The sequence below is a fragment of the Herpailurus yagouaroundi genome, unplaced genomic scaffold (genome assembly GCF_014898765.1).
Source record: "Herpailurus yagouaroundi ecotype Mexico unplaced genomic scaffold, PumYag 569, whole genome shotgun sequence".
Lineage (NCBI taxonomy): Eukaryota > Metazoa > Chordata > Mammalia > Carnivora > Felidae > Herpailurus > Herpailurus yagouaroundi.
The window spans coordinates 7,504,464-7,524,657 of record NW_024412786.1 but is presented as its reverse complement, the minus strand read 5'-3'; the positions used below and the strand labels follow the sequence as shown (position 1 = coordinate 7,524,657).

Below are 20,194 nucleotides of genomic sequence, written 5' to 3'. Positions count from 1 at the left end.
TGGTTGGGCCCGCAGGCTTCCTGGAGGAGGTGGTGTTAATGCTGAGTACAGCTGGCCGGGGAGGGGAAGGGAGGATCAGCGGCTGTGATGGAGTTGCCGTGGGGGGAGCAGTCGTGCTTCTGGGTGGGATCACGTCGTCACCCCCCACCCCCGCCCCGGGCCCGCCACCTGCACACCTCAGGTGTGGTGGGTGTGGGGCCTCCCTCCTATGGAGAGGCCCACGTGGGCTCCTGCCGTGCCGACCCTCCTTCCTAAGACGGGAGCGGTGCCCAGGAGCCTGCGGGTGTCGGACGGGCGCTGGGAGTCCACGGGGCAGGCGTGGCTGCGGGCAGCCCTGTGCCCTCTGAGGCTTGCCCAGGAATGGCACGGATGGGGACGGGGCAGCGCCTGGAGTGACGTGGTGGCTGTGGGGCTGGGGGTCAGAGGAGTCAAGGCCAGCGGGAGGAGCTCCCGAAGACCCGGGCAGCCTGGGGGCGACCCCTGAGGGCAGGCGGGCCGTGAGGCGCTGGGGGCACCCTCACTTCCGTCTCAAGGTGGTCAGAGCCGACCGAGTCCCCAGCCTGCGTGGGGCCTGCCGCTCACGAGCCCGATTCGGGGGACGCAGTCTGCGGCCCCACCCGCCGGGGCCTGGCCTGTCGCCCTCCCCTCGGGTGGCGGCCCTCACAGGACTATGTGCCCCGGATCCCACCCCACCCCCCTCACACGCCGCCCCTGCCCCGTGTCTTGCCCTTGTGAATCCCCTGAATCCGTGGCTTGTTGGGTTCGTGGACACTTGCCGATATTTACCAGCAGATCCGTCGGATTCCGTCTCGGGGTTTAACATCCTTCTTCCTGGAGGCCCTTCGGCGGTTCCTTCAGTGACGGTCTGTTGGGGGTCAACCCGGTCTTTGCCCCGAGCCTCCGTGTTCCGACTTTGCTGTCGGATGGGGCTCTAGCTGGGGGAAGGTTCCAGGTTGAGATACGTATTCTCTGCGAACGCTCGGCAGGCGCGTTGTCCAGCTGTGCGGCCGCCCTCGGGAGTGGCCCGGCCCCCTCTGGAGACTTCGAGGGCCTTCCCTTGGACGTCGGTGCTGGGTAGTTCCAGGATGGTGACCCAGGGCGGTGCATTATCTCTGTTCGTCCCCCTGTGGTTTGCTGCTGTGACAAACCTGCGGGTTTGTGTCTTTCATCCGGTGTGGAAAGTTAGCACGGTCCCGTCACAGGTTACCGCCTCCCCTAAATGCTCTGACCTGCCCCCGAAACGCCTGCCTGACCCCCGCGTCCTGGCCCCCCGGGCCGTCTCTGCTATTTTCCTGCTCAGTCTCCCTGCACTGCATTCTAGCAGCTTCCTTCCAGTTTGCCAACTGTGCCGCTGTGTCTAACCCACGGGTTAATCCACCCGCCGAGATGTTAGTTTCCGTTACTTCTGCGCCTCCGCGTGTGAGGGCGTCATCTGCTTGGCCTGTGTCTTCCTCATGACTTACACCTTGGAATTTCCGAGTCATTTGAACACACTCATTCCGTCACCAGGGTGACGTCACGTCACCATCCGCGGTTCTCGGAGAGTCTAACTCTGCTCCCTGTAGCTCCCCCAACTTTTTCCCACGACGGCTTGTTTCCCCGTGGGTCTGTAAGCGTGGGCTCCTTCTCGTGGGCCCCCCCCCACCGTGCACCCTGTTGAGGGGACGCCTCTCTGGAGAAGCTGTCCCTTGTGCAGGGTGACCCCGTGAACCTGTGCAGAACATTTGTGGTGCGAGTTTATAGGCATGGGGTTTTCTAGACGACCGTGAGGGGTCAATGCAAACCCAGCCTCTTGTCAGAACGAGCCTGTCCCCACGTATCAGGGGGAGGCTTTTTACTTTTATTCCGAGAAAACAGGCCAACACCAACGAATTTTCATTTTTCTCCGCATTTGCCAGTGCGCGGGCTGGTTCGCTGGCTTCTGTCTCGCTTTGTGCGTGTGATTTGAGTGCACCCTCCCCCCGTCCCTCATCCAGTCCACACCGTGGCTCCTGGCGTGAGCGGACGCCGTGCTGCCCGCACACGGCCGCCGTTCCAGAGGCGGCTTCACTCCTGGCCCTTGGGGACGCCCCCCGTGGAGCCCATAGGAGACGTTTGCTCGTTCCAATGAGCTCGTTTGGGAGTTCATAGAGAGAGGCCTTTGACGAAACCAGGTCTACTCATTGCCGAAATCCAGGTCCTCGTCCTGGCGACAGAGTGTCCCCAGCAAGGGAAGCCCTGAGCTCCTCAACGGCAGAGGGCTGGACAGTGACACTCCGGGTTGGAACTTCCCTGGGGGGGTCCCTCGAATCACGAGGAGAGTTTTAACACAGACCCGGGCTGCCCCCACTGAGATTTCAGGTCCCAGGGTGTGCGGGGAGGCCCAGGGGGCGTGTCCGTAACGAGTCCCCAGGTTACTCTGGGCGCTGTCCCTGTGACCCTGAGGATGAGGCCGGGCACCGGGCTTCTGTGGCTTCTGGGGCGGCCTCACCTGGGTTGGAGGAGAAGGTCCTCGTTTGGGGCCCCCACCTGGCCCCCGCACCGGGCTTCGGGTTGGCCGTTCATTATAATGGCTCTCTGTCGATAGAAGAGAGGGAGGGTCTTGGTAAAGACCACCCCGAGTCAGCTGCAGCTGACACACATAGCGAGGAAAGACGGGCTGCTGTCCCCTGCAGTCGGGATCTTGGCGAGGATGCCTGCTCTTATCAGTTCTGCTCCGCCTCAGCCTGGAGGTTCTAGCCTGCAGGACGGTCCAGAAGCAGAAATTCCGGGCGGACGGTCCAGAGGCGGAAACCCCGGGCGCCCAGGCTGGGAAGGAGCACGTGAGTGGAGCCGGGTCAACACTCAAACGTCACGTCTACATCTGTGTTCCGGCAGCCCGTAATCTGAGGTCGACAGCATTTACGGTAACCGAAATCATGGCATCCTGGGGCGCCTGGGTGGCTCAGTCGGTGGAGCATCCGACTTCGGCTCAGGTCACGATCTCGCGGTTGATGAGTTCGAGCCCCGCGTCAGGCCCTGTGCTGACGGCCCGGAGCCTGGAGCCCGCTTCGGATTCTGTGTCTCCCTCTCTGTCTGCCCCTCCCGCACTCACGCTCTGTCTCTCAAAATAAATAAATAAACATCTAAAAAAATTTCAAGATTTATATGAAAAGCAGGCCGGGTTTGAACATTCACCCAAGAAGATGTACAGATAAGCACGTGAGGCTGTATTCAGCACCATCAGTTATTAGGGAAGCGCAAACTAAAACCACAATGAGATGTTACTACGCAATTATATTGGCTACAATTAAGAACGTTTTACCGCGTGTCGTGGTTTCACGAGGGAAGCTTCCGTCACTCCCACGAGTGCTGCCCAGGACGCGGGCACCGAGCCCTTCACGCGCTCCCGCTGGACACTCGAACGGCACAGCTGCTCTAGAGAACAGGCTGCGAGTTTCTGAGAACATTATGTGTGCACCTGCCGTATTATCCAGCCATTCCGTTCCTGAATGAGCATCCAGGAGGAAAAAGAACAGAGAGCAGACGTGTATACGGATGCTTGGACGTGGAATATCACCGTCGTCGTGTTTTCTGAAAACTGGAAACAGTGCAGATACCCCTCGTGGTTTAGCCCCCACAGTGAAGTAGTCCTCAGAAATCAGAAAGAACGAGCCATGAGCATACACACCGGCCTGGATAAATGCCAGAATAATGATGGTGAGTGAAAGAAGCCAGACTGGAAGGAAGGAAGGAAGGAAGGAAGGAAGGAAGGGCAAGGGGAAGGGGGGCAGGGAGAGAGAAAGAGAAGGAGAGAGAGAAAGAGAGGAAGGAAGAAAAGCAAAGAGTACATGTTGCTTGTTCTGTCTGTGTGAAGGCCCGGGAAGGGCAGACTGGTCTGGGACCACGAGGCCAGCAGGTGTGCGTGGGCGCGATTGGGTTGGGGGGAGGAGAAGGGCACAGGGAGGCCTGGGGCCGATGGGTGTGTTCACGATCTCGATCGTGATGACGTCGTCGCGTGTCACAACTCACCGAGCGGCACGCTCTAAACACGGCCGCTTTGTTGTGTGTCCGGCACGCTTCAGTGAAAACGTAAAATAAAAATGTGGTGCAGAGCAAAAACAAACTCCAAAACCATTTCTTCAACGATGATCTGGAGAAAACAGTTGCGGCTCATATTGTACATGTGGGGCTAATTTCACCCAGATACCAGGAGGCTCTGTGGGTCCTGAAGACGAAAGGGTAAAAGCTATAAAAACAGGTCTGGAGAAAAGGGATCCCGAGATTCTCACCAACGAACGGATGCCAGTAGCCTCGGTGGCGATCACAGAAATGTAAATTGACGCGACGGGAGCTGTATTCATCTGTCGAGCCTTTGAGGAGTGAGGAGCCTCGTGGGCCAGGCACGCGCGAACCCTCAAGCTGAGTCACCGCGTTGGGCGGATAAACGGAGAGAGGCTCTACGGAGACAAAAACGGCCACTGCCGTGAAAATTCGAGACGTGTACGCCCTTGAACCCTTCCAGAAATGTATTCCGCACTTGCGTTGCACGTCTGCAAGACGGCCCGTCGTCAGGATGCTCCTTTCTGCGGTCGCTGACCGGCAACAGGTAGCCAGCCGTCTACACCCGCGGGTGGACACCCGCTTAACGGGAAGCGCGGTGTGCGCGTCGAACCCGTGAGACGTGTCCGCGGCGTGCCCCCCTCCCCCGACGGCTGATCGCGGAGGCGACTGTACCTCAGGCTCAGAAGGGGAGGCCGTCTGCCACCACGTCTGCCCGGACGCAGTGTCTGCACCGGGGAGACCCGCCCACCTTGTCGCGCGTCCCGCACCCGTCGGAAAAGAGCGCCGGAGTCCCCTTCTTCAGGGGCTCAGCAGCGCAGCGAAGTTGTAAAACCGTCTGGGCTGGTACGTGTGCTCAAGGAGATCTTTAATTTCCTTTTAAAAGTCTGCTTTATGGTAATTTGTTCTAAATAAATGTGCTGCCTCTTTGGAGGTAATTTATTCATTGCTCTTTAATCCTCAAGGGTTTCAATTATGTTGCCTCTTGGTGGCGAGTTACTTCTAGTGAGTTGAGTTCTGCTGTCTCTATCAGCTCTTTGTTTCTTGCCTGAGCTTTGAGTGTTGCCTTTTTTCCCCTCTAAGCTCATGAGACATTTATCTGCTTTATGTGTATATATATATATATTTTATATTATGTATATAATATTTAATTATATATTTAACATTATATTTGTTATACATTATTTATATTATACATATTTATACATAACAGCACGTATCATATAGAATATATTTATAACCTGTATTATTTATATTCTATTATTAATCTTTATAATAATAATATAATATTTAATATATGTAATATATAATATTTACTTTCTTAGCCGAAAACTACCATTTCACTGTTTTTGTTTTCTATTTCCCCAACTTGGGCTTCTATATCTATGTATCCCCTCTTCCTGATTATTCACGTTTTTAAAAACTTGAGTGAGACTCGCACCTAGTGTATCTAAAGCCTTTCTTCTCCGAGGCGTTTTAGAAGTTATATATATTTTCCTCCGATGGCAACGTTAGCTGTGACGTAGATCTTACTGTGAAACGCGTTCCTTTCCGTCGCGTTCTTGGCCGCCTTTACGTTTTGGCTTTCTCTTTGTTCTAAAGAAATGTTTTCCTGCTTTTGAAGCAGAACACGTTTTATCTCTGTTATTTCCAACTTAACAGCCTTACAGTGAAAGGACGTGGGCTGCAAAGTATTTGCTTTTACTAAGTGAAGATTCTCTTTGTGTCCGGGGGCAAACATAAAAGCATTGCTTTTGCAAATGTTCCTTGGACTTGTTAAGGTTATATGCTCTGTCTGTAAAACAGAGTTTTATTTGTGTGCTCAGACAGATAACACGTACGTTGCGATGGATCGCGCACACACGCGTGGATGTGTCCATGGCATCGTTCAGATCTGCCCCACCTTTCCTTATTATCACTACTATTTTTTTAAGTTTATTTATTTTGAAAGCGATAGCATGAGCAGGGGAGGGGCAGAGAGAGAGAGGATCCCAAGCCGGCTCCGCTCCAGCAGCACAGGGGCCCGTGTGGGGCTCAGACTCACAAACCGTGAGGTCATGACCTGAGCCGAAGTCAAGAGTCGGATGCTTAACCCACTGAGCCGCCCGGGTGCCCCTAGCATTATTATTTTTAAATCCGGTGCCAAATTCCACGGCAGGAAAATTAATCCTTCCTTTACAGTTTTGTCCTTAAAAGCCGAGTGGCAGATTCGGGGAGTGGCTCTGAGTACAACCTGACGGCCGGCCTTCCTGGGGCCGAAGGAAGTTCTGCCATCTTGTCTTGGGTGACCCTGGGCAGGCCACTGCCTTCTCCCAGCCTCGGTTTCTGAATCGCGAAATGGGGACCCTTGCGGGGTTGTTGTGTTGACCAAGCGAGTTAGAACATGCGAGTGCCCCACCCCACCACCCGCCCCGGGCCTGTGTGTGGCCAGCTTCCTGGTGCCTCTGGCCTCCCACCCAGAACCCCTCTCCCAGGCGCCCACTCACCCTCCACCCAGCTTCTCACCCCACAGATCCTGGGGCTGGTTTTTCTTTTAAGGTTGTATTGCCGTCCCGGGGCTCGTGCTGTAAACAGGCTCGTCACGGATTTCCGAACTCACGGGATCACGTCCCACATGCTGTCTCGCCTTTCCCGCTCAGCTGCACACGGTGCACCTCCTTGCTGGGGCATTCAGCCTGCAGCCTGAAGTCTCTCCTTCGTTCCGGGATGTATTAGTTTGCTAGAAACTTCCATAACAAAAGACTGCAGACTGGGTGGCTTGGGCAACAGAAATGCATCTCGCCCATCCTGCAGGCGGAAAGGTTTCGGGTCACGCTGTCGTCTTTCCTGGGCTTGCCGACGGCCACCTTCTCGCCACGTCCTCCCCCGTCCTTCCTCTGCGTCCCCGTTTGTCCAAATTTCCTGTATAGGGACACCCGCCATAGTGCAGTGGGATCCACACCAGCAGCCTTGTCGGAACTGACCTCTTTAAGGCCCTTCTCCAAACGTCTGAGGTGCTGGGGTCGACAGTGCTAGTGTGTGAGTTGCAGGGACTCAGTCCAGCCCCTGACTCAGGATCAGGTGCATTATTAACATCGTGGGTGTTGCCGGGTCACTTTCGAGGGCTCCCTTCCTGGCACCCCTGCGGGCTATCACCGGCCACCCGGGCAGGGCTCTGTCTTGTCAGCCGAGCGAAGCGGGTTTTCTCGCCTGCGGCACCAGTGACATCAGGGGCCAGACCGTGCTTTGTCGAGGGCTCAGCTTCCCTGGCCTCTTCTGGGGCCAGCGTGGTGACCAGAGAAAGGTCTCCCCTGGGCAAAATCGCTTCCAGTTGAAGACCACTAGGCCAAGGGGATACCTCAGGGTTCATTTTACCGCATTCGTTTTACCGTTCGTACCCCTTTCTGTAGGGATCTTGATGTACCTGGTTCTCTGAGTCCTTTGACAGTAAGCTGACCACTCTGGAGACTGTGGCCCCGAAATGTTTGCCGTGTTTTTCCTAAAAACAAAAGTCCCCCTTTTACAGCGCCCTGCACATGAAACGTGGGTCCAGCCCTCTCTCCAAACCCACCTGCGTTCCGTTGTGCCAGTGGACGTGACCCTGCCCTTCACAGCTGTTCGCGGTGAATGTTGCCATCAGCTGTCCTGTCTCCGGAGCCTTCTTGAACCAGGAACATTTCCAGTTTCCGCCTTTTACGGCGTTCGCGTTTTCTGTGGGCCACAGTCCTGCCACTTCTTAGGGATTTGCAGGATGTTTCCCTTGTAGTTAGATTCAGGTTGTGCCTTCCAGCTGGAACATTCCATCAGCGACATGGTATCCTTCTTGGGGTGACCCACCCCAGGACATTTGATTCTCTCTGCCCCGAAATGGGGTGTGACTTTAATCACCCGCCGAAGACTTGTCCTACTTGGCTTTGTAACCGATAAGCGACAGGGAAATTGTGCAAGGCTATGAGCACATCTGGTCCCTTATTTTAAGTTTTTTTTTTTTAATGTTTATTTTATTTTTGAGACAGACAGTGCAAGCAGGGAAGGGGAAGAAAGGGTGACACAGAATCCGAAGCAGGCTCCAGGCTCTGAGCTGTCAGCACAGTGCCCAACATGGGGCTCAAACCCACGGACCGTGAGATCATGACCTGAGCTGAAGCCGGTGGCTTAACCGACTGAGCCACCCAGGCGCCCTTCCTGTTCCCTGTTTTAAAACGTCTCTCAGATGCAGATTTTCTGGAACCGTCTTGATTATGGTGGCTGATGCCCTCTCAGCTCTAGCACACCTCCCACCGAAGTACTAGGAGCTGCCTTCCAGCCGGAATGGTATTTATTCCAAGAGAAGACATCTCCGGGTCGTTCTGTGGGAAAACCTCCCTTCTCCCCCATCTGTCTGTTTCTGGGACTTATTATCTATATGCATGGGCTCATGGATTTTTTTATTATAATTCTTTAGTGTCCTTAATTATTTTGATATTCAAATTGTCCCAGATTTGGCCAACAGAAGCCTTTTCAAGCTGGCTTCTGTGTCCTTGGGACATGCTCACATTTTTTTTTAGCATTTTTTTATGTTTATTTTTAGAGACAGAGAAAGACAGAGCGTGAGCGGGGGAGGGGCAGAGAGAGAGGGGGAGGCACAGACTCTGAAGCGGACTCCAGGCTCCGAGCTGTCGGCACAGAGCCCGTTGCGGGGCTCGAACGCACGAACAGTGAGATCATGACCTGAGCTGAAGTTAGACACTCAACCAACTGAGCCACCCAGGTGCCCCGATAGTTCAACTTTTTATTTTTATTTTTATTTTTATTTTTATTTTTATTTTTATTTTATTTTATTTTATTTTATTTTATTTTATTTTATTTTATTTTATTTTATTTTATTTTATATTTTATTTTATTTTATTTATTTTATTTATTTTATTTTATTTTATTTTTTAAGTGTTTATTTATTTTTGAGAGAGACAGAGAGAGAGTGAGCTGGGGAGGGGCAGAGAGAGAGAGGGAGACACAGAATGTGAAGAAGCTCCAGGCTCCGAGCCATCCGCACAGAGCTCGACGCGGGGCTAGAACCCACAAACCACGAGATCCTGACCTGAGCTGAAGTGGGACACTTAAATGAGCCACCCAGGTGCCCCCCCCCTTTTTTTTTTTTTAGCATTTATGTTCTGGTATAAGAAGAGTCAAGCTAATTTCATACACCCTCTGCTCCAGCCCCAGAGTCGGCCAATTTTCCAAGGAGCCCCTTTTCCCCAGGGGAGGAAATGACTGGAAACCAAACTCTGGGCCCTGCACAGCCTGCAGAGAAGCCGGGATGTTCTGGTTGCCTCGTCCTTGGGCTGTAACATCAAACCTGCTGAGGAGGGTGAGGGTTCGCCTGTCATTCCCCGCCTCCTCCCACTCAAGATCACGGGCGTTTGATCAAATACTGTCGTCTCCACGCGCTTGGATTAGTGATGTTCTCCTCTCTCCTTTCGATGTGGTTTTTTTCGCTCATTTGAAAATGAGTTCGGCACATTTCTTTTTCCTAACTTGCTTTTTATTTTATTTATTTATTTTTTTTAATTTTTTTTTTCAACATTTATTTATTTTTTGGGACAGAGAGAGACAGAGCATGAACAGGGGAGGGGCAGAGAGAGAGGGAGACACAGAATCGGAAACAGGCTCCAGGCTCTGAGCCATCAGCCCAGAGCCTGACGCGGGGCTCGAACTCACGGACCGCGAGATCGTGACCTGGCTGAAGTCGGACGCTTAACCGACTGCGCCACCCAGGCGCCCCTCTAACTTGCTTTTTAAAACGCCACTCTATCGAAGTACAATTTACGTACCTAAAATTCACCCATTTGCGATGTAATTTCAGCAAATTTACTGACTGACGCAATCATCACCACCATTTAGGTTAGAATATCCGCCACCCACTCAGTTGGTTGAGCATCTGACTTCGGCTCAGGTCGTGATCTCACAGTCCGTGAGTTCAAGCCCCGCGTCGGGCTCCGTGCTGACGGCTTGGAGCCTGGAGCCTGCTTCGGATTCTGTGTCTCCCTCTCTCTGACCCTCCCCCGTTCACGCTCTGTCTCTGTCTCAAGAATGAATAAACATTAGGGGCGCCTGGGTGGCGCAGTCGGTTAAGCGTCCGACTTCAGCCAGGTCACGATCTCGCGGTCCGTGAGTTCGAGCCCCGCGTCGGGCTCTGGGCTGATGGCTCGGAGCCTGGAGCCTGTTTCCGATTCTGTGTCTTCCTCTCTCTCTGCTCCTCCCCCGTTCATGCTCTGTCTCTCTCTGTCCCAAAAATAAATAAACGTTGAAAAAAAAATTAAAAAAAAAAAAAAGAATGAATAAACATTAAAAAAATTTCTAGAATATCCGCCACCCACTGAAAGACCCACTGTGCCCACTTAGAGTTAATCCCTGTTCCCACGTCCGGCCCCCACACCCCCTCATCTACTTCCGGGTGGTGGCCATGGATTTACCTCCTCTGGAGAACTTGTTTAAGTGGAATCGTATAAAGGGCGCCTGGGGGCTCAGTTGGTTAAGCGTCTGACCCTTGATTTCAGCCCAACTCATGATCTCACGGTTCATGAGTTGGAGCCCCAGTGTCAGCACAGAGCCTGCTTGGGACTCTCTTTCTCTCCCTCTCTCTGTGCCCCTCCTGCTCACTCATGCATTCTCTCTCTCTCAAAAGAAAAAATAAATAAATAAAAATAGACATTAAAAAAATAAATGGAATCGTATAAAATGTAATCTTCGTTCACTCAAATTATAGCACATAAAAGTATTCCATTTTATTGTCTTTTAAAAATTTTTTTAGTGGGGGAGAACACAAGCAGGGGAGAGGCAGAGAGAGGGGGACAGAGGATCTGAAGTGGGTTCCGAGCTGACAGGCTGACGGCAGCGAGCCCGACGTGGGGCTCAAACTCACGGACTGCAAGATCATGACCTGAGTCAAAGTCGGACGCTCAACCGACTGGGCCACCGAGGTGCCCCCGTTCCATTTTGCTGTTAAAAAGTAAAAAGTATTCATTATGTGGATAAAACACATTTTGTTCATCCGTGCAAATGATGAACATTTTGGCGATTATACGTAACGTGGTTATGAATTGTGTGTTCACAGGCTCACACGTCTCCTGGAGGGAGACCTAGCAGTGGAATTGCTCAGGTGGTAACTTCCTTTTTATATTTATTTTTGAGAGAGAGAAAGAGAGAGTGAGAGAGAGAGAGCATGAGCAGGGCAGGGGCAGAAAGAGAGGGAGACACAGAACTTGAAGCAGGCTCCTGGCTCTGAGCTGTCAGCACAGAGCCTGACTTGGGGCTCAGTCCCATGAGCTGTGAGATCATGACCTGAGCCGAAGTCGGACGCTCAACCGATGGAGCCCCCCAGACGCCCCTCAAGTGGTAACCTCATGTTTAAGTTTTTGAGGGATTGCCGGACTGTTTTCCAAAATGGATGTGCCATTTTATGTTCCCACCCACAACCCGTGAGGATTTCTGTTTGTCCGTACCCTTCTTAGTATTTCTTATCGTAGCCATTCGGGTAAGGGTGAAGGAGCCATCTCGTTGAGGCTTTGATTTGCATCTCCCTGATGGCTCATGATGTTGAGCATCTTTTCTTGTGCCCGTTGATCGTTTGTTGTATCTTTTTTTGAAGAAACATCTGTTCAGCTCCTCCATCCTTTTCTACAAATGAGAATATTTGTCCTTTTATTTTTGAGTTGTAGGAGTTCTTCGTAGATTCTAGCCACGATCCCTTATCAGATACGTGATTTGCAAATATTTTCTCCCCTCTGTGGGTTTCTTGTTGCTTCCTTTAGAATGTCCTTTAAAGCACAAAGCTTCGATTTCGATAATGTCCAGTGTATCTTTTCTTGTTGCCCACGCCTTTGGTGTTAGGTCTTAAAAAACACGGCCAAATCTGTTCGTGAAGATCTATCCCAATGTTTCCTTCTAAGAGCTTTGTTACATCTTGGTCTTTGATCCAGTTTGAGTTAATTTTTGTACCCGGTATAAGGGAGTGGTCCAACTTAATTCTTTTCATATTGTTCCAGCACACCATTTGTCCCCGAGGTGATTCTTTCCCCCATGAATACTTTCAGCACCCAAGACAAAAATCACTTGATGATGGATATAAGGCTTTGTTTTTTAGACTCTCATCCTATCCTATTGGTCTAAATGTCTTACCTTAAGCCAGTACCACACTGTTTTGAATGCTATTACTCTGTAGCAAGTTTTTAAATTGAGAAGTCTAACTCCCCCCCCCACCAACTTTCTTCTTTCTCAAGATGACTTCGGCTATTCTAGGTCATTGGAACTTCCATATGAATTTTAGAATCAGCTTGTCAATTTGTACAAAGAATTCAGCTGGGCTTCTGGTGAGTATTGTGCTCAGTCCGTAGGTCAGGTTGGGGGAGTCCTGACAACACGGCAACATTGTCTTCCAATCCATGAACATGGGATGTCTTTGACTTATTTAGATCTTTTATTTCAGTAATATTTTGTGGTTTTCAGAGTACAAGTTTTGCATTTCTTCTGCTCAGTTTATTTCTGAGTATTTTTTTCTGTCTTTATTGTGGCAAAGTAGATCTAAAATAACATTTACCATTTTAGCCATTTTTAAGTGTCTAAGTCTGTGGCAGGAAGCACATTTACATTGTTGTGCTTTATTCTTTTTTGATACTTTTGTACATGAAACTTCTTTCTTGATTTCATTTTCTGATTGTTTATTGAAAGTATGTAGACCTACAATTGATTTTTGTGTACTAACATATCTTGCCATCTTGCTGAACTTGCTCCTTATTCATAATAAGTTTTGGTGGATTTCTTGGGATTTTCTATATATAGAATCATGTGATCTGTGAATAGAAATACTTTCACTTCTTTCTTTCCAAACCGGATGCATTTATTTTTCTTGCCTAATTGTCCTGTATCGAACCTCCAACATAGTGAATAGACGTGGTGGGAACAGACATCTTTGTCTTGTTACAGACCTTAAGAGGAAAGCACTTAGTCTCTCACCACTAAGTACCATGTTAGTTCTGGTTTTTTACTATATGCCCTTTATCAGACTGAGGAAGTTCCTTTCTGTTCCTGGTATACTAAAGCCCTGTTTTATCATCACGGAAGAGTATTGAATTTTACCAAATGCTTTTTCTGTGTCTCTTCTTCGACCGATAATCATGTGGTTTTTGCCTTTTATTTTACTGATACGGTGCATTAGATTCATTGATGTTGAGATGTTAATCCAACCTTGCATTCCTGGAACCAATCCCACTTGGTCATAGCGTATAATCCTTTCTTTCTAGTGCTGGATTGTATTTGCTGGTATTTTGTTGAGCATTTTGCATCTATTTTGATAGGAGTTGCTGTTCGGCAGTTCTCCGTTCTTGCCACATTTTTTTCCTGGTTTGGTAGCAGGGCAATGTCACCCTTGCAGAGTGTGTTGGGGGCGTTTCCTCCTCCCGTTCGACTCTCCTTTTTGGAAGAGGTTATAAAGAATTTTTATTCTTTAAGTTCTTGGTAGAATTTATCAGTGACACCATCTGGGCCTTGTGGGCTTTTGTCTGTGGGTAGTGTCTTCATTACTAATTCAATCTCTTTATTTGTTATAGATGCGTTCAGATTTTCTACTTATTTCTGATCGGTTGTAGTAGTTTTTTTTTTCTTTTTACTTTCTAGGAATTTGTCCATTTTATCAAAGTTGTATAATTTATTGTTATGAAATTGTGTGTAGCATTCATTTAAATCTTTTTTATTTCTGCAAAGCCATTTCTAATTGTAGCAATCTGAGTTTTCTCTCCCTCATTAGCGTAGCCAGAGGTTTCCCAATTTTGTTGATCTTTCAAATAATGAATGTTTGGTTTCATTGACTCTATTATTTTTCTGTCCCCTATTTCATTAATTCCCACTATAATCTTTATTATTTAATTTCTTATTCTCGCTTTAGGGTTAGGTTTTTTTTTCTTTTTTTCCTTCTAGTTTCCTCCAGTGGAGAGTTAGGTGAATGATGCGAGTTCTCTTTTCTTTTTTAATGTGGGCATCTACAGCCATAAATTTCCCTTTTAGCACTGTTGTAACTGTATCCCAGAAGTTCTGGTATTTCGTGGTTTCATTTTCATTCATCTCAAGGTATTTTCTAATTTTTCTTATGAATTCTTCTTTGATATATTGGTCAGTTAAGAGTATGTTGTTTAGGGGTGCTGGGTGGCTCAGTCGGTTGAGCGGCTGACTTCAGCTCAGGTCATGATCTCACGGCTTGTGGGTTCGAGCCCCGCGTCGGGCTCTGGGCTGACACCTCAGAGCCTGGAGCCTGCTTCAGAATCTGTCTCTGTCTTTCTCTGCCCCTCCCCTGCTCACACTCTGTCTCTCTCCCTTGAAAATAAATTAAAGAAAAATTTTTTTAAAGAGTACATTGTTTAAATGCCACATATTTCTACTTTTATTCCATGGTGTTAGAAAACAATCAGTATTATAATCCTTTAGAATGTATTGAAGTTTGTCTTCTGGGACAGCAATATGGTCCCTCTTGGAGAATGCTCCATGGGCACTTGAAAAGACCAAATATTCTTTGGTTGTTGTTCGTGTTCTGCAGTCATCCATTGGGTATAGCGGATTTATTGTTCATATCTTCTCTTTCCTTGTTGATATTCCCATTTTTTGTTCTATGCATCATTGCAAGTGGCATACTGAAGTCTCAAACAGTTGTCACACGGGCTGTTTCTGTGGCCACTGTGATTTCAGCGTAACACCCCCCCGTATGTGTGGTTGCTGTTCACATGATCTGTCTTTTTCCATCCCTTTGCTTTCAATCTGTTTGTGTACTTGAACCTCAAGTATGCCTGCTATAGACAGCGTCTCACTGGACTTCATTTTTTAATCCAGTCTGATTAGCTCTGCCTTTTGATGGTTTGATCCACCCATGTTCAATGTTACTGATACGGTTGGATTGATGTCTGCCCCTTACTTTTTGTTTTCTATCTGCTGTATTTTTTTTTTGTTCCTCTCTTTCTCCTTTACTGCTTTCTTATGTATTTAGTGAATATTTTCTAATATAGTTTTTAAGAGTTTTCTAAATAGTTCTTCACTATTTCCTTAGTGGTTGTTCTTATATTCATCATCTACATCTTAACTTCAGATTTACACTCACCTAAGCCTGGTTAGATACAGAAGTTGCCCCGATATTCCTTTATTCCGTTTTACCCATTTCTGTGATATTATCGTTAAATATATTTATGTCTATTTTTGTTACAAGCCCAAAGGTGTATACAGTGTTTGTCCTATTAACCTTCTTTTTTTTTTTTTAATTTTTTTTTCAACGTTTATTTATTTTTGGGACAGAGAGAGACAGAGCATGAACGGGGGAGGGGCAGAGAGAGAGAGGGAGACACAGAATCGGAAACAGGCTCCAGGCTCCGAGCCATCAGCCCAGAGCCCGACGCGGGGCTCGAACTCACGGACCGCGAGATCGTGACCTGGCTGAAGTCGGACGCTCAACCGACTGCGCCACCCAGGCGCCCCTGTCCTATTAACCTTCTTAATGAACATTTTTGATCCTTTTCATTTCTTCCCGTGGATTCGAATTACCCACAGGTGGCCTTTCCTTAGCTCAATACAGCTTTGCAACAACCAACCTGCTTTGAGTTGGCATTGACAAATATACTACATTCTCTATGGTACAAGCCAACAATACAACTAAATACACGTTTTATACATTTGCTCTCTAAATTAGTTCTGAGTGGGGCGCCCGGGTGGCGCAGTCGGTTGAGCGTCCGACTTCAGCCAGGTCACGATCTCGTGGTCCGGGAGTTCGAGCCCCGCGTCGGGCTCTGGGCTGACGGCTCGGAGCCTGGAGCCTGCTTCCGATTCTGTGTCTCCCTCTCTCTCTGCCCCTCCCCCGTTCATGCTCTGTCTCTCTCTGTCCCAAAAAAATAAATAAACGTTGAAAAAAAAATTAAAAAAAAAATAAATTAGTTCTGAGAAATGGGAAGAAACACGCATTTATATTTTCCCATGTTATTACATAATTACCTTTATGGATACTTCTCATTTTCTATCTGTGAATTCGATTTCCTATGTGGAGTCACTCCCTGCCTGAAAAATGTCCTTCCACAGTTCTTGTAAACTGGATGACTAACAAGGAATTCTCTGTTTTTATCTATCTGGGAATGTCTGTATTCTGTTTTCCTTGTAAAAGATAATCTTTCTGGATGCAAGATTCTTTTAATTTTTTTTTTTTCGCTAGATATGTTACCTCACTGCTTTCTGGGCACCATTGTTTCTGATGTAAAAGTCACCCGTTAATTTTTGTTGGAGCGCTCCCTTTTTCCTATTCCCGCTTTCACGATTTTTCCCCTTGTCTTTGGGTTTTGGCGCTTTGACTATGATGTCATCTTCAAATAGCGACAGTTTCCTTTGTTCTTTTTTTTTAAATTGTATTTCTTTGGGGGGGGGGTTGCTTCCCTAACACTGTTGTGCATAACGCTGCTACAGCCACGATGATACAAGTCCCTGCTTTCAATTCTTTTGAGATTATACCCAGACGTGGAATTGCTGGATCATATGGTAATTCTAATTTTAATGTTTTGAGGAACCACTGTAGCATTTTCCGTAGAGGCTGCACCATTTCACATCCCTCCCAGCAGCACATAACAACTTCCCCACTTCCTCACGAACACTTGTCTTTCTCTGTTCATTAAAAAAAATATTATTCTTATAATAGCACCCCCCCGTGGGTGTGAAGTGGTATCTTGTTGTGGTTTTGATTAGCATTTGCTTGATGACTCGTGATTTGACCATTTTCTCAAGTGCTTACTGACCATCTGTTTATTCTGCTGGGACAAATGTCTATTCAAGTCCTCTGCCCAGTTTTGAGTTTTTGTTTTGTTTTGGTTGTTGTTGAGTTGTAGGAGACCTTTATATATTCTGGATATTACCCAGTTTTCTTTTTTTCCCAGTATGTATGTCTTTTATTGACTTTTCTTGTGTTATTGCAGTGGCTATAACTTCCAGTACTCTGTTGAATAAGAATGATGTGTGAACATCTTTGCCTTGTTCTTGATCTTAAGAGGAAGTCAGTCTTTCACCATTAAGTATAATGTTAGGTACAAGTTTTTTTGTTTTGTTTTGTTTTTCAGTAGACAGTGTTTATCAAATTGAAGATGTTCCCTTTTCTATTTTTTTCTGAGTGTTTTTGTCATGAAAAGATGTTGGATTTTTGTCAAATGCTCTTTATGAATCAGCTGATATGACCATGTGATTTTTATTATTTACCTATTGATATCGTACATTACATTGCACGATTTTGAATACTGAAACAACTTTGCATTCCTAGAACAGATCCCACTGGTCATGGCGGATATTGCTTTTCATATATTGCTGAATTCTGTTTGCTAACATTTTAAAGGGACTTTTCCATCTATATTCATGAGGGATATTTGTTTGTACTTTCCTGCTTTGGTACTATCTTCGGTTTTGTTATCAGGGAAATTCTATATAAAATGAATTGAAAAGTAGTCCCTCCTAGTCTGTTTTTTGGAAGACATTGTGTGGCATTATAATTAATTCTTTCTTAAAATTTTGGGCGAAACCTCCAGTGAAGCCATCCATACCTGGGAATCCCTTCTTCTGAATTTTTAAATTAAAATTTTAATCTCCTGAAAAAAATTTAATCTCCTGAAGTTATAGGTCTATAAAAATGACCTATTTCCTACTGGGTAAGTTGTAATGGGTGCTTTTGCGGGGATTGATCCATTTCATCTAAGTGGTCGTATATATGTGTGTGGAGTTGTTCTGAAATATTCTCTTGATATCCTTTTGATGTCTTCAGTGTTTCTGAGGGAGTAGTTTTGTAGAGTTCTCTTAGAGTCGCCCTAGGTATTACAATATAAATATGTCATTTATCATATTCTGGTATCAGTGCTTTGCCTCTTTAAGTGAAGAGTTGAAACCTTACTTCCCGTTAGTTCCTGTTACCTTTTTGAAAATTTATTGAACAAATTGTATGTGCAGTATTGTGGAAGTGTAAGGTGTACAGCATTCCTATGATATACTTATATGCTGTAATATGGTTGCTGATGTATCTATCACCGTGTGTAACTATAATATGACATTATGCTCATTATACTGTGCCTTAAATCTCTACAGCTTATTTACTATTCATTATAATTTTGTCCCTTAAACCGTCACTCTTATCCCTCCCTGAGCCCCCACCCCATTCCCTGGTAATCACCATGTTCCTGTCTTTTACACATTTGGCTTTTTTTTTTTTTTATTCCATACGTAAGTGATATCATACAGTACTTGTCTTTGACTTATCTCAATTAGCATAATGTGCCCAAGGTCCATCCATGTCATTGCAAAATGGCAGGATATCTTTCCTTCCTCGTGGCTGAATAATATTCCACTCTGTATATGTATCTTTTTAATCCACTCATCCATTGATGGGCATTTGGGTTGTTTCCATATTTCGGCTACTGTGAATAATGCTGTGATACACATAGAAGTGTATATATCTCCTTGAAATCCTATTTTCATCTCCTTTGGATATATACTTAGGAGTGGAATTCTTGGATTGTATTATCTACTTTTAAATTTTTGAGGAACCCTCATACTGCTTTCCATGGTGGCTGGACCAATTTAAATCAGCACCAACAATGTATAAGGCTTCCTTTTTCATCACGTCCTTGTAAGTACCTGTTGTCTCTTCTTGATGATAGCCATTCGAACAGGTGTGAGGTGATGGCTCATCTTGGTTTTGATTTTGCATTTCCCTGATGATTAGCAATGTTGAGCATCTTTTCATGTGTCTGCTCGTGAGTTTTCTTAAAAGTAGGCTCCACACCCAGCATGGAGCCCACCACGGGGCTTGGACTCACAACCCTGAGATCAAGACCTGAGCTGAGATCAAGAGTCAGATGCTTAACTGACTGGGCCACCCAGGTTCCCCCGCTGGTCATTTTTATGTCCTCTTTAAAAAAATGTCTAATTTAGTTCAGTCTGTTTTTTAGTCAAATTGCTTGGGGTTTTATTTTATTGAGTTCACTGGGTTCTTTGTATATTTTGGCATCATGTCTCCCAAATTATTGCCACAACCAATATGGGTGATCTTCTTCCCTAGGTTTTCTCCTTGGAGCTTTTTGTTATCAGGTCTACTGTTTAAGTCTTGGATCCATTTCAAGTTAATTTGTGTGAGTGGCGTGAGATAGGGATCTAGTTTCATTGTTCTACACGTGTTTCTCCAGTTTTCCCAACACCATTTGCTAAAGAGATTGCCCTTTACCCATTGAGTACTCTTGGCTCCCTTGTTCAATATTAGTTGACCATATATGCTGGCATTTAATTCTGGGCTCTCTGTTCTGTTCCATTGGTCGATGCGTCTATTTTTGTGCCAGTACCATACAGCTTTTATTACTATGGCTTTGAACTCGTTCAAACTAGTTATAGTTTTAATCACACATACACACACACGGTGACGTTATAGTGATACCTCCAGCTTTGTTCTTTTTTCTCAGGATCGCTTTGGCTACTGGGGATCTTTGTGATTCCACACCAATTTTAGGAGTGTTTCTTCTATTTTTGTGAATAATGTCTTTGGTATTTTGATGGGGATTGTGCTTAATATGTGGATGGCTTGGAGTAGGATGGCCATTTTAACAGTATTAAGTCTTCTGATCCTGAACATAGGATGTCTTCCCATTTGTGTGTTCTTTTTTTTTTTTTTTTTTTTTCTTCAGCAAAGGTATGTAGGTTTCTTTGTATAGACCTTTTACTTCTTTGGTTAAATTTATTCCTATTTTCATTTTTTACACAATTTGGAACGGGACAGTTTTATTTCTCAGATGCTTCCTCATTAGTGTAAAGGAATGCGATTGATTTTTGTATGTTGATTTTTGTCTCCTGCCACGTTGATGAAATCACTGATCAATTGCACTTTTTTTTGACTAATTCTTTGGGATTTCCTATATACCAGCAATAATGACAATTTTACGTCTTCCTTTCCAATTCGGATTCCTTTTATTTCTTTGTCTTGCCTGATTGCTCTAGTTGGGACTTCTAGTACTTTACTGGATAGGAGTCATGAGAGTGGGCATCCTTGCTTTGTTCCTGGCCTCAAGGGATACACTTTCAATTTCTCTCCATTGAGTATAATGTTAGCTGTGGGTTTGTCATGTGTGGCCTGTATTGTATTGTATTGTATTGTATTGTATTGTATTGTATTGTATTG

General features: G+C 46.4%; 1 protein-coding gene and 1 long non-coding RNA gene across 2 annotated transcripts in view; one reads left to right on the top strand and one right to left on the bottom strand.

The window, feature by feature from the left end:
- Positions 1-20,194, top strand: part of KCNQ1 (potassium voltage-gated channel subfamily Q member 1) — a 274,919-nt gene that overhangs the window by 51,196 nt on the left and 203,529 nt on the right. The gene's annotated exons all lie outside the window — the stretch shown is intronic.
- LOC121023759 (uncharacterized) lies at positions 14,841-15,701 on the bottom strand. The gene is made up of 2 exons (XR_005787490.1): positions 15,502-15,701; positions 14,841-15,256 (listed from the first exon to the last, which is right to left on the bottom strand). It is a non-coding gene; the product is annotated as an uncharacterized LOC121023759 (long non-coding RNA).